This window comes from Scyliorhinus torazame, chromosome 11, assembly GCF_047496885.1.
Source record: "Scyliorhinus torazame isolate Kashiwa2021f chromosome 11, sScyTor2.1, whole genome shotgun sequence".
In the NCBI taxonomy this organism is placed as follows: Eukaryota; Metazoa; Chordata; class Chondrichthyes; order Carcharhiniformes; family Scyliorhinidae; genus Scyliorhinus; species Scyliorhinus torazame.
Window position 1 is genome coordinate 71473027 of NC_092717.1, and position 11948 is coordinate 71484974.

Consider the following 11948-nt stretch of genomic DNA (forward strand, 5'->3'; position numbering starts at 1 on the left):
ACAGGAGCTGATACTAAGAGACTTGCACAATGGGCATCCAGGTGTGACCAAAATGAAAATGTTGGCCCGGAGTTATGTTCGGTGGCCAGGCCTCGACGCCGACATTGAGAAGGTGCATCAGAAGCTTCCGCCGGCTGTGCCCCTACATCACTGGGAATGGCCAGGGCGGCCTTGGGCGCGCTTGCATGCGGATTTCGCCGGCCCTTTTCAAGGATCCATGTTCGTTTTATTAATCGACGCCCAGTCTAAATGGCTAGAGGTGCATAAGATGCTAGGCACAATGTCCTGTGCAACAATTGAGAACCGCGCGGAGATAGAGACGCCGAGATGACAGAGGCAGCAGACTCTGACTCCGAGATGGAGACACAGGACGCATCAGAGGGGGAATCCTCGGGCCCACGGGCCATGGATGTACAACCGTTACGCCGTTCATCACGGAAGTGCCAGTCTCCGCCTCGTTACACACTGCCCGATCCAGCGCCTCGTGCAAATGGTGTCCGGCCTGCGGCAAAACGAGTCCGACGCCCTCCTTCGCCAGGGTCTTCGGTGGATTCCTTGGACTTTGGGGGGGAGGGATGTTATAACCTGCCTGCTTACCATTGGCTGGGGACTAATGACAATCCCACAATCCTGTGGGAGTATGAGCTTCCTCAATGAGGGGGGTGGAGAAATCATTAGCAGACTCCCTGTATAAATAAAGCTGGCCAGTTTGGAACTAGCAGGAAGGAGAAAGCAGCAAGTGAGGTTGCTGCTGTTGTGTATATATATGTTATTGTAAATAAATGTTATTTCTCGTATCCTTCAAACTCATGCTGGATTCTTCGTGGCCCTCACAAAAGGCCCTCTCCTGTTTGATGTGGGCCAACTTCTCCTGCAGGGACACAGAAAGGGGCATTGTTATCCACATGCTTTGTTCTGTTGGGGTGGGGGGTGGGGGAGGGGGAGTATGGGGGGTGGGGCAATAGGGAGTATGGGGGAATGGGGAGTATGGGGGTGGGGTGGGGCGGGCTGGTGTAGGCGGCACTGCTGGACATGGGGGGCCAGGGCACCCATGCAGATAACCTCACATTCATCTACATTATACCGCATCGGTCATGCATGTGCCCACTCACTCAGCCAGTCCAAATCCCTCTGAAGCATCTCTGCATCCTCCTCACTGCTCACCCTCCCACCCAACTTTGTATCATCTGCAAATTTGGAGATAATACATTTAGTTCCCTCTTCCAAATCATTATAATATAATGTGAACAGTTAGGGTTGTAGCACAGGTCCCTGCGGTACCCCACTCGTCACTGCCTGCCAATCGGGAAAAGGACCCATTTATACCAACCTTTTATTTCCTGTTTGCCCACCAGCTTTCTGTCTATCTCGAGTCACGACCCGAGGGCAGCACGGTGCACAGTGGTTAGCACTGCTGCTCCACGCGCCGAGGACCCGGTTCGTTCCTGGCCCCGGGTCATTCTCCATGTGGAGTTTGCACATTGTGTGCACACCCTCTCAACGCAAAGACGTGCCAGCTGATTGTACCAGTGCTTTCCAAATGCTGTGCTACGAAATCTTTGATAATGGACTCTAGCAACTTCCCTACTACCTACGTTCGCCTCACTGGTCCATAGATCCCCGTTTTCTCTCTACTTCCCTTTTTGAATATTTGGGTTATATTAGCTACTCTCGAATCTGTAGGAACCAGAGTAACGTAATTGACGTCACATCGCTTTTAAAACGACGCCACCAGCAGAGACACAGGGCAACGCAGGAAGATGGCCGCCCGACACGCAGCACCGAGGTTCCGGGACCGGGATATCGAGGCGCCCCTGGACGCCGTGGAACAGAGGAGGGAGGCCCTGTACCCCGGACACGGCTGCAGGGTCGCAGCCAACACCAGCCGGCGCCTGTGGAGGGAGGTGGGAGACGCTGTCAGCGCCGTGGGCATAACACCCAGGACAGGCAGCCAATGCCACAGGAAGGTCAATGGCCTAGTCAGGGCAGCCACGGTGAGTGCATTCCACTGTACCCATGGCACCACCTCCACCCCCTCCCGCATGATGGGCGGTACAGCACAGCTGAGACCCACATGCCTGCGCTCACCCATGCAAGCTGCATTGGCAGGATGGCCTCCGAACCAATGCCAACATACACCCAGCCGCTGGGCTGCAAGTAGTCTGCCTAAAACTGTTGATCTTTTTCTCTTCCCCCTCCCCCAGGAGAAGCACACCCATAACAACCAGGAGCGTTCCAGAAACGGAGGGGGTCCATCTGAATTGTGCCCCCTCACCGTTTATGAACCGAGGGCCCTCGACCTCGCTGGCGGACCAGAGGACCGGGAGGTTGCCGATGCAGAGATCGGGGGCGCACCTCCAAGTGAGCCCCCCCCTCTGACTGCCCCCCTCCCGCTCCTCCCATTCCCCCTTCCCCCCACCTCCCATCGCACCTTCCCCCCTTCCCCCCTCCTCCCATTCCCCCCTCCTCCTCCCATCCCCCCTTCGCCCCACCTCCCGTTTCTTCCCATCCCCCCCTCCTCCCATCCCCCTTCCCCTCCTCCCACCTAGGACACCCAAACACAGGGGACGGACGGACAGGACACACCACCCCAGGGGACCGCGGACTTCGGGTCCGATGAAGACCTCAACATAACGCCACTGCTGTCTCCTCCAGCCTCCACCATCGCAGAGACACACACCTCGGTTGGTCACCTTAGCGCTGAGGCTTCAGGGACACTCACTGGTGCGCACAACACGGTCATCCCGTTACAACAGGTGGAGGTAGAAGCAGCCGAGGGGCCGGGCGGTCGGAGGGCAGCCGGCCCCAGTAACCAGCTGCCACCCCGACGGGTCCCGGGTTCCTGGAGTTCCCACACCCACCCATAGACCCAATGTGGTCAGGGACCCTGGGACAAGTGGAGGGGGTGACGGCCGGCTTGCGGCACCTGCAGACGCAGGTGGAGGAGTCCACTTGCGTGCAGGAGCAGGGAGTGGTGCTGGTCATGCGTGCCATCCAGGCTGAAACCGCACGGGTGGCATCCGCGGTGGAGGCATGGAGACAGTGTCAGACATGGGGAGCAGTATGCGAGGCCTTGGGCTTTCCGTGCAGGCGGGGGCCGTGGCCCAGGACATGGCTGCCCTCTCACAGGAAGCCATGAGCCAGTGCCAGCGGCACATCGCAGAGGCACTCGATGCCGTGGCCCGGTCTCAGCAGGCCATGGCTGAGAGAATTGCCGCCATTGGCCTGCTGCTGGCCGGCTTCACCCAGACACAGACAGGGATGGCCAACTCCCTGAGTTCCATGGCTGCAAACTTGCAAACCCTTGTCAATACCAGGGCAGGCCTCCATGACTGGCAGTGCCAGGTGCCAGGGGTGCCTCGGGTGCAGGATCCGCTTGCACCCCTGTCCCATGGAGAACCCCGGGGACCATCGGGCACCCCGAGGGAGGAGGAGGTGCTGAGGCCCGTTCCGTGTCCCCCTGCAGGGGAGGTCCGGGAAAACCATGACACCTCGGACCCTCCCCTTCCGTCCCAGGTGCACCTGGTGGGCAACAGGCTGGCAGCTCGCCATCCCAGTCGCCCGAGTCGCAGCCTGGCCCATCCAGGCCGGGCCGCCCCAGGAAACGGCCGCCAAAGGGGTCCCTAGTGACAGGGCAGAAATCACAGGAGTCCACCTCCAGATCTGCTGTACCGTCTGGGGAAGCATCTAGACGTAGTCACAGGGACCATAAGGCCAGAAATGTAGACACTGAGTACGTGGGCACGTGTGCAGGGCACTGACTAGTTATAGTGGCTATGGCACGTGTATGAACTGTTTGTCATTAAAATCACTTTCACACCTACAGCAGCTGCCTCTGTGCTCTGCCCGATGCGTGCAGGGGTGGGGTGGGAAGTAAGCGCCAGTGTGTGGAGGGGTGATAGGACGTCGAGCTCAGGTGAGTATGGCGTACGCCCACACCCGCCTTGGGTCCCACTCGCCACCCCGCCCCCGGGCAGACGACGGGTCCGTGCGCTGCAGTGTCCAGGCCGCATGCAGGGGCCACCCAGGTGGAGGGTGTTACTGTGGCCATGAGTCAGACATTGTCTAAAGATGTAGAGTCCGGGGCTCATCGCAGAGCGGGCTGTCATCATCCTCCACGCCATGCAATAACCCGCTTCCACTGGCAACCGTGTGAGCCCTGCCAGTTGTGCTGCAGGTGGATGTGTAACGGAGGGTGGTGTGCATGCGGGTGGTTGGTGGTGGGCGGGGTGAGTGTGGTTGGTGGTGGCGGGGTGAGGGTGGTGCCGTACTGTGCAGTCGGTGCCCATGCTCAGACAATCTCCCCCCCCCCCCCACTAGTCTGTGAACCTTGCGGCTATCAACTCATCCCGTGCCCGCTGGCCCAGCCGGTATTGGTGGGCAGCCTCCCGTCCCTGTCCAGCCCGGATATCCCGTACATTGCCGCCCCCCTCCACATCCACCTCATCTGGGGAGGCATGCCCTTCATCGTGCTCCCCCCCTCCCCCTCCCCCTCCTCCTCTGCCTCCAGCACATCGCCCCTCTGTTGGGCTATGTTATGCAGGATCCAGCAGACCACAACGGTGTGGCCAACCCACTCCGACGGGTTCTGGAAGGCCCCTCCAGACCGGTCAAGGCACCTGAAGCGTATCTTCAGCAGCCCAAAGCACCTCTTGACCACACCCCTGGTCGCTGCATGGGCATCATTGTAGCGGGTCCCCGCATCAGTCTGTGGCCTCCGTATAGGCGTCATCAGCCACGCCCGCAATGGGTAACCCTGTCGCCCAGCAACCAGCCCCGCAGCCGAGGGGAGGGGGGGGTCCCAGCGAACATGCCGGGGATCAAAGCTTGTGCCAATATGATATGTCGTCTACCCCCCCCACCTGCAGACCGTTATGTTTGGCCATCACCCAGCGATGTTGGCCGCCGTGGCAGGTGCCGCTGCCCTGCATGTAGCCCTATGGGAGCTGGAGCAGGGACGTGCCAGGGAGACGGCGGAGGCGGGGTGGCGAGAGGTCCCCACTCGGCGACTGGACCGACCCCGTCATGTAGAAGTTCAGGGCGACTGTCACCTTGACGGCCACCAGGAGAAGATGTCCACTCCCAGTCCCATGCGGTGCCAGGTGTAACATCAGGTCGCAGATATGGGCGACAGTTTCCAGCCTCATCCGGAGTCTCCTCCTGCATGCCCTGTCCGTGAGGTCCTGGTAGGACATGTGGCGCCGGTACACACGAGGCCTCATCGGGCACCTCTGTCGCCGTGGCATCACCTCTTCCTCCTCCTCCTCCCCGTCCTGTCGTGCGGGTGGCCCTCCAGCCTGGCCAGATGCCACCTGCCCCTCTGTGGCACGCTCCTCTGCGGCAGCCTCCGCCGTCTCCCTGGCACGCTCCCTGCTCCAGCTCCCATAGGGCTACATGCAGGGCAGCGGCACCTGCCACGGCGGCCAACATCGCTGGGTGATGGCCAAACATAACGGTCTGCAGGTGGGGGGGTAGACGACATATCATCATTGCACATATTCCCCTCAGCAATCAGGTGCCATGGGCTGCATGGTCGCCATTGTTACCAGCTGGCACCTAGCCACGCAACCCCCCCTCACTCCCCACCCCACCCCACCTCCCCCATATCCCCTCCCAGCATTCCTCACCGCCCCCCCCCCCCCCCCCAGATCCCCTCCACGGCGGCCTCCTCACGCAGACCCCTACCTCCTCCTTCGTCGGCGTTGGCCAGCACGACTGGTTGACGCCGTTAAAAAAGATGCTTGATTTTCGCCGGCGTGGTCTCATCGGCGGTACTTCGGCCCATCCGGGCCAGAGATTCGCAGCAGGCCATGGGGCACGCCATGCCAATTCTGGCGATTCTGCGACACAGATCCCCTGTGGCGAGGTTTTTCCCGGGTCAGTGTATCGCAGTGCCGGCGTCGGAGCGGCATGGCGGGATTCGCCGCCCCCCCGGCGATTCTCAAACCCAGCACGGAATCGGAGAATCCTGGCCACTATTTCTAGGACAACTTCCTGAAGCACTCTGGGATGATGATTATCAGGCCCTGGAGATTTATCCACCTTCAATCCCATTAATTTCCCATGGAGTCCAATACATCAGAAAGGTGCCTCATTTTCTCAAGGGCAATTGGGAATGAGCAATAATGTTGACCTTGCCTGCAATACTCACATCCCATGAATGAAAACATTTAGAATAAAGATGGAAGTAGGGGCTCTTGGTGATGGAGAGAATATGGAGTTGGATGTTCTGGTAAGTGTAAAATAAGAGAGCAATTTTGCCAAAAGTCTGGTTCAGTCTTAACCTCTCACATCCTCACTTTTACATCAGAGGATTGATTTTAAACATCGTATCTGCTTAATCTACAACACCTGAACAAACATTTCATGACTTTCTAGATAGTGAATGAGTTCCAGACAACATTTTGCATTGATTGATAATGGAATATAGGAGTCAAATTCCCTATTGTGTCATCAATATTTCTTCATTTGTAAAGTTCAGCTTCGACCTATGTTCCCAGCAGATTTTTTGCCTTTGTATTACAACCATCTGGAGACAGAGATGTAGCCAAGACAAGAGAATATGTGAAAACACTCAGAAAGCATGAACTTCGCAATATGAACTTGGCTTAATTTTAGGCCACTCCTGCTGAAGACATTTTTAGAGGGCGAGAAAAGGTGCCCAGGGATGTCCGTTTAGAATGAAGGAGCATCACAGTTTAATATTGGAACTGACCTTCTGCTTCCAGACTTAGTTTTGAATCTAGCCAGAACAGGAATAATAGTTTCCATCTTTGCCAGCCACCGTGAACTGTTAAACTGCTACAGTGAGATGTGCTGGGTGTTCTGGATCACATACAGGTCACCAACACTTGAAGTAGTGCAACACTATTTTATTAAAAGGTTAACTATTTAAACATACTTGAACTGTGGGTAAATACGATACCAGCTTTAACTAAAGACCTTTGCCTTGTCCTAACCAGTTCATACACTCAACACATGGTGAATGTCTGTGTTGCAGGCTGTGACCTCTGTGCTCCTAGCTAGCTGCTACTCGAATGAGCGGGAACTCTGATGTTCCCTGTCTTTGTAGTGCGTGTGCTCTCACTGGTGATTGGCTGTGGTGTTGTGTATGTTGATTGGTCCCACTGTGTGTCCAGCAGTGTGTGTCTGCACCATGATATACTGGTATATATTATGACACAGTGGAGCATCCAAATAAAAGAGCATTACCTAGATGTTAGATTGCTATTTGCTAGGGCCTGACCTATCTACCATTCTGGAGGCTGTATCCTGAAAAGATTGAAATGGACATTAGGCAAGTCAAACCCAATGAGCAGACTACTTCACCCAATGGTAACAGTTACATTCCCACTACCTATTTATCATTGTGTGTTTATGAGCAAGGAAATTAGACGCTCCAGAAAAATATCGGGTGGAAATTTGTCAGCAAATGTTTTCTGGCATGTTGATGGTGGTGCATGCAGTTGGCACACCATGTGACCGAACCAGGACACACGAGGTTAGCCCAAAATCAGGCCTCAGGCGGCATCCAAACAATCTGGGTAAACTGCCAGAATCTGTCAGAGCTTCACAAGCCCCTCACTCTTCTGGCACAATGAATTTCAGACCTCGTGAGCAGTGATCCTAGCTAAGTGCTGGGTGGGGAGGAGAGAACAGTAGGAGCAAGGCTGCTTACTGATTGTTTGGGTTTCGAAATGTAGCCAGTCAGCTTGGTGCACCTGGCTTCCCGTTGTCATGTGACTATACCATGAGGCTACCTCTGGAGGCAGACATTTTAAAATGAGTTCAATAAAGACTCTCACTGAGTACATGCTGAAGAAGTACAGCAGCCCTTATATAGGAAACATGGTATCAGGAAGTGAAGAAAAATAGATGATTGCATCTTGGAAATTATGGAGAGAAGACACCGAGAACCCAGGAACACAGATTCAAACCTGCAAATGAACTGCTGAAAAAAGGCAAAAGAAAATCACACATAGGCTGCAAGTGAAATACTGGCTGAGAGAGAAGACACAGCTAAGAAAAGTATACAGAAAAGTTCAAATATGCAGAAAGCTACCATAAATAGAACAAAGAAAAAGTACTGAGCTGCAGAAAAAGGACAAAGGAAACACATACATAAGTTACTACATGTGCAAAATGGCTACAGTAAATATTCCACTCCCATTTTCAATCAAATTGAAAAGTGATACAGAGCAAAACTCAGCTTTTCCAATTACAATGGCAAAATTATTAGATTGCAACAGACTTAAATGAACAAGCCTGAACCAATAAGACTTTTAACATTGCTGGGGAGGGGGCTGCTAGAGCATATATATGGTATCGTAGACCAGGGCATACATTATGCTGATAAACAGTTCAAATCGCAAGACTCGAGCAATTGTAGGCAAAGGGCAGAATGGAAATACTGTGCAGGACAGCATACACAGGACAAAGGGATTGCCAGCATGGGGAGCTCAATGTTATAACTGCAAGAAGCTACATCATTTCACTCACACGTGATTGGCCAGAAAGAAGCAAAATACAAGCTTCCACAGATGACCACTGGAGAGATATCAGCAGGCGGGTCTGATGAAGGGCTATATTCCATCCAACAGGTAGGTTCAGTCAAGTCGATAGATGACAAATGGTTTGTGACTGTTACCATGATGACCGCAGGGGGACAGTATCAGTAGCAAAAAAAGCAAAAAAGACACTGCAGTCAACATAATGACCTTCACAGATCAGTGTGAATTGGCTCAGCCTCCCCAAACAGGCACTGGAATGTGGTGACTAGGGGCTTTTCACAGTAACTTCATTTGAAGCCTATTTGTGACAATAAGCGATTTTCATTTCATTTCATTTCATTTCAACATGACAATCCAGAAATGAAGTCCTCGAAAGTCAGATTGAGACCAAATGATGGTTCAAGAATCACACTGAGAGGACAAATTAGTCTGAGATCCCAATGCGAGGGCAAGCAGGAAAATCTAAAAGAGATGGGAGAGGCAATGGCTACTCATCTCAGCTGGAGCAAATATTAAGCTTGGCCTAGTATCCCTGGACATGCCAACAGAGAAAGGGCAACATAAGACCCCAGAGAGAGGGCAGAAAAAGACACCAGAGGGAGGGTAGAAAAAGATACCAGAGGGAGGGCAGAAAAAGACACCAGAGAGAGGGCAGAAAAAGACACCAGAGAAAGGGCAACAAAAGACCCCAGAGAAAGGGCAGAAAAAGACACCAGAGAAAGGGCAGAAAAAGACGCCAGAGAAAGGGCAGAAAAAGACACCAGAGAAAGGGCAGAAAAAGACACCAGAGAGAGGGCAGAAAAAGACACCAGAGGGAGGGCAGAAAAAGACACCAGAGGGAGGGCAGAAAAATACACCAGAGAAAGGGCAGAAAAAGACACCAGAGGGAGGGCAGAAAAAGACACCAGAGGGAGGGCAGAAAAAGACACCAGAGGGAGGGCAGAAAAAGACACCAGAGAAAGGGCAGAAAAAGACACCAGAGGGAGGGCAGAAAAAGACACCAGAGGGAGGGCAGAAAAAGACACCAGAGAGAGGGCAGAAAAAGACACCAGAGAGAGGGCAGAAAAAGACACCAGAGGGAGGGTATTAAAAGATACCAGAGGGAGGGCAGAAAAAGACACCAGAGGGAGGGCAGAAAAAGACACCAGAGGGAGGGCAGAAAAAGACACCAGAGAGCGCGAAGGAGGCAGAAGGTCCCTGTGAGACGGAGGCATTATTTAAGTAAACCAGAAGGTGGTTGCCACCTACATCAATGCGACATAAAGCAGGAGCTGAGCTAAGTGAAGCAGTTCTACAGGAAAATCTTGACACAGAGCTTAAATGGAAGAGTTGAGCAGCAAGACTCCAGCTGAGTCTATACCTTTGAAAATGCATCGCAAACTGAAGTCGGCAATGAACCAAGCTGTGCGAGATCTGATCAAACGCATTTCAGGTACATCATTAAGGTACTAGGAGGAAAGAATGATCCAGTTCCATATCTGGCAACTCCAGGCGAGAGTTGAAAAACTCAACCAATAAACTACTGCAGACATATAGAAGCTCAACTAGCGATGCTGTTTCTTTACTGTAATTGGCCAGTCAGGAAGAAGTGACCTCATTAACCATGTTGAAGACAGAACTACCATCAATCCCAGAGCTCAAAGAGTCCTCAACATCTGTAATGGACCAGTGACAGTCACCAAGGCAACAAATGCCAGAGGAACTACAGTCTTTGGAAGAGGAACATTACTCAAACTTACAGCCTATGTCAATGTGCATATGTAACCATTAAGAGACTACAGAATTTGTGTGCAATGCTTGCATAGTAACTGACCAGTAAAACAAACAGTTGCTACTTTATGAGAGAAGTGGAGGTAGAGTGAGTAACTTGAGTAACTCATGTTTACACAGTATCGTGAATGTAAATGTATCATTTATTCACTAGGAAAAGGGGGATGCTTGTATCATTTGTTCAATATGGAAAGGGTTTTGAATTGTAACCAGTCTGATTGACACATCTGGCTTTCCATAGTTATGTGACTATGCCATGAGGCTGCATCTGGAGGCGGATATCTTTAGATGAGTTTAATAAAGACTCTCACTGAGTACACTCTGAAGACATACAGCTGTCCTTTCACATGAAACACTAATCACTGCTGCTCTCCCTGGCTTAACAGGGATATTAGATGTTTTTAAAAACTGACCTTGAGTTGGTAACAGCTAACGAAGCTTGAGTGGTGAGCCGCACTTTTTCAAACTATTTCTGTGCAGGGACATAAAATAGGTGTGAGGCCCCTCATTTACATATGTGCAGTAAAGGGGAATAACAGCTGTTTTAGGTGGCTGGTAAGAACTATTGAAAAATGTCACAAACAAATTTCAAGTTAAAATCAAAATGTTCCTTCTAGGTGGAGCAGTGATTTGCATGTGCATCAATCAATTTAGCATGCGATATCTGCTGCTCATATTGCATTGTATTCTAGATTGGGGAGAGCAAGCACAAACGGGGCAGCTGTGTTCGGTCTCCAAGCATAACCTAAAATCTTTAGTTGGATGCCATTTTAATTCTCCACCTTGCTCTCACTCAGACGTCTCTAGCCTCGGCCTCCTGCACTGTTCCAATGATATTCAACATAATCATGAGGAACAGTTTTAAATGAGGCACTTTCCAGCCTTCTGGAATGCAACAATTTCAGACTGTAACCGTTTCCTCAATTTAGTTCCACTGGTTTTACTTTATATTCTCTTTTTTTTTGCTTTCGGACAGCAGCTTTCCATCATTCGTTCATTCACATCTCCTGTAGATAGATCTTTTAACATAAGAACTAGGAGCAGGAGGAGGCCTTCTGGCCCCTCGAGCCTGCTCCGCCATTCAATGAGAACATGGCTGATCTTTTGTGGACTCTGCTCCACTTTCCGGCCCGAAAACCATAACCCCTAATCCCTTTATTCTTCAAAAAACTATCTATCTTTATCTTAAAAACATTTAATGAAGGAGCCTCTACTGCTTCACTGGGCAAGGAATTCCATAGATTCACAACCCTTTGGGTGAAGAAGTTCCTCCTAAGCTCAGTCCTAAATCTACTTCCCCTTATTTTGAGACTATGCCCCCTAGTTCTGCTTTCACCCGCCAGTGGAAACAACTTGCCCGCATCTATCCTATCTATTCCCTTCATAATTTTATATGTTTCTGTAAGATCCCCCCGCATCCTTCTAAATTCCAACGAGTACAGTCCCAGCCTTCTCAACCTCTCCTCATAATCCAACCCCTTCAGCTCTGGGATTAACCTAGTGAATCTCCTCTGCACACCCTCCAGCGCCAGTACGTCCTTTCTCAGGTAAGGGGACCAAAACTGAACACAATACTCCAGGTGTGGCCTCACTAACACTTTTTACAATTGCAGCATAACCTCCCTAGTCTTAAACCGCATCCCTCTCGCAATGAAGGACAAAACTCCA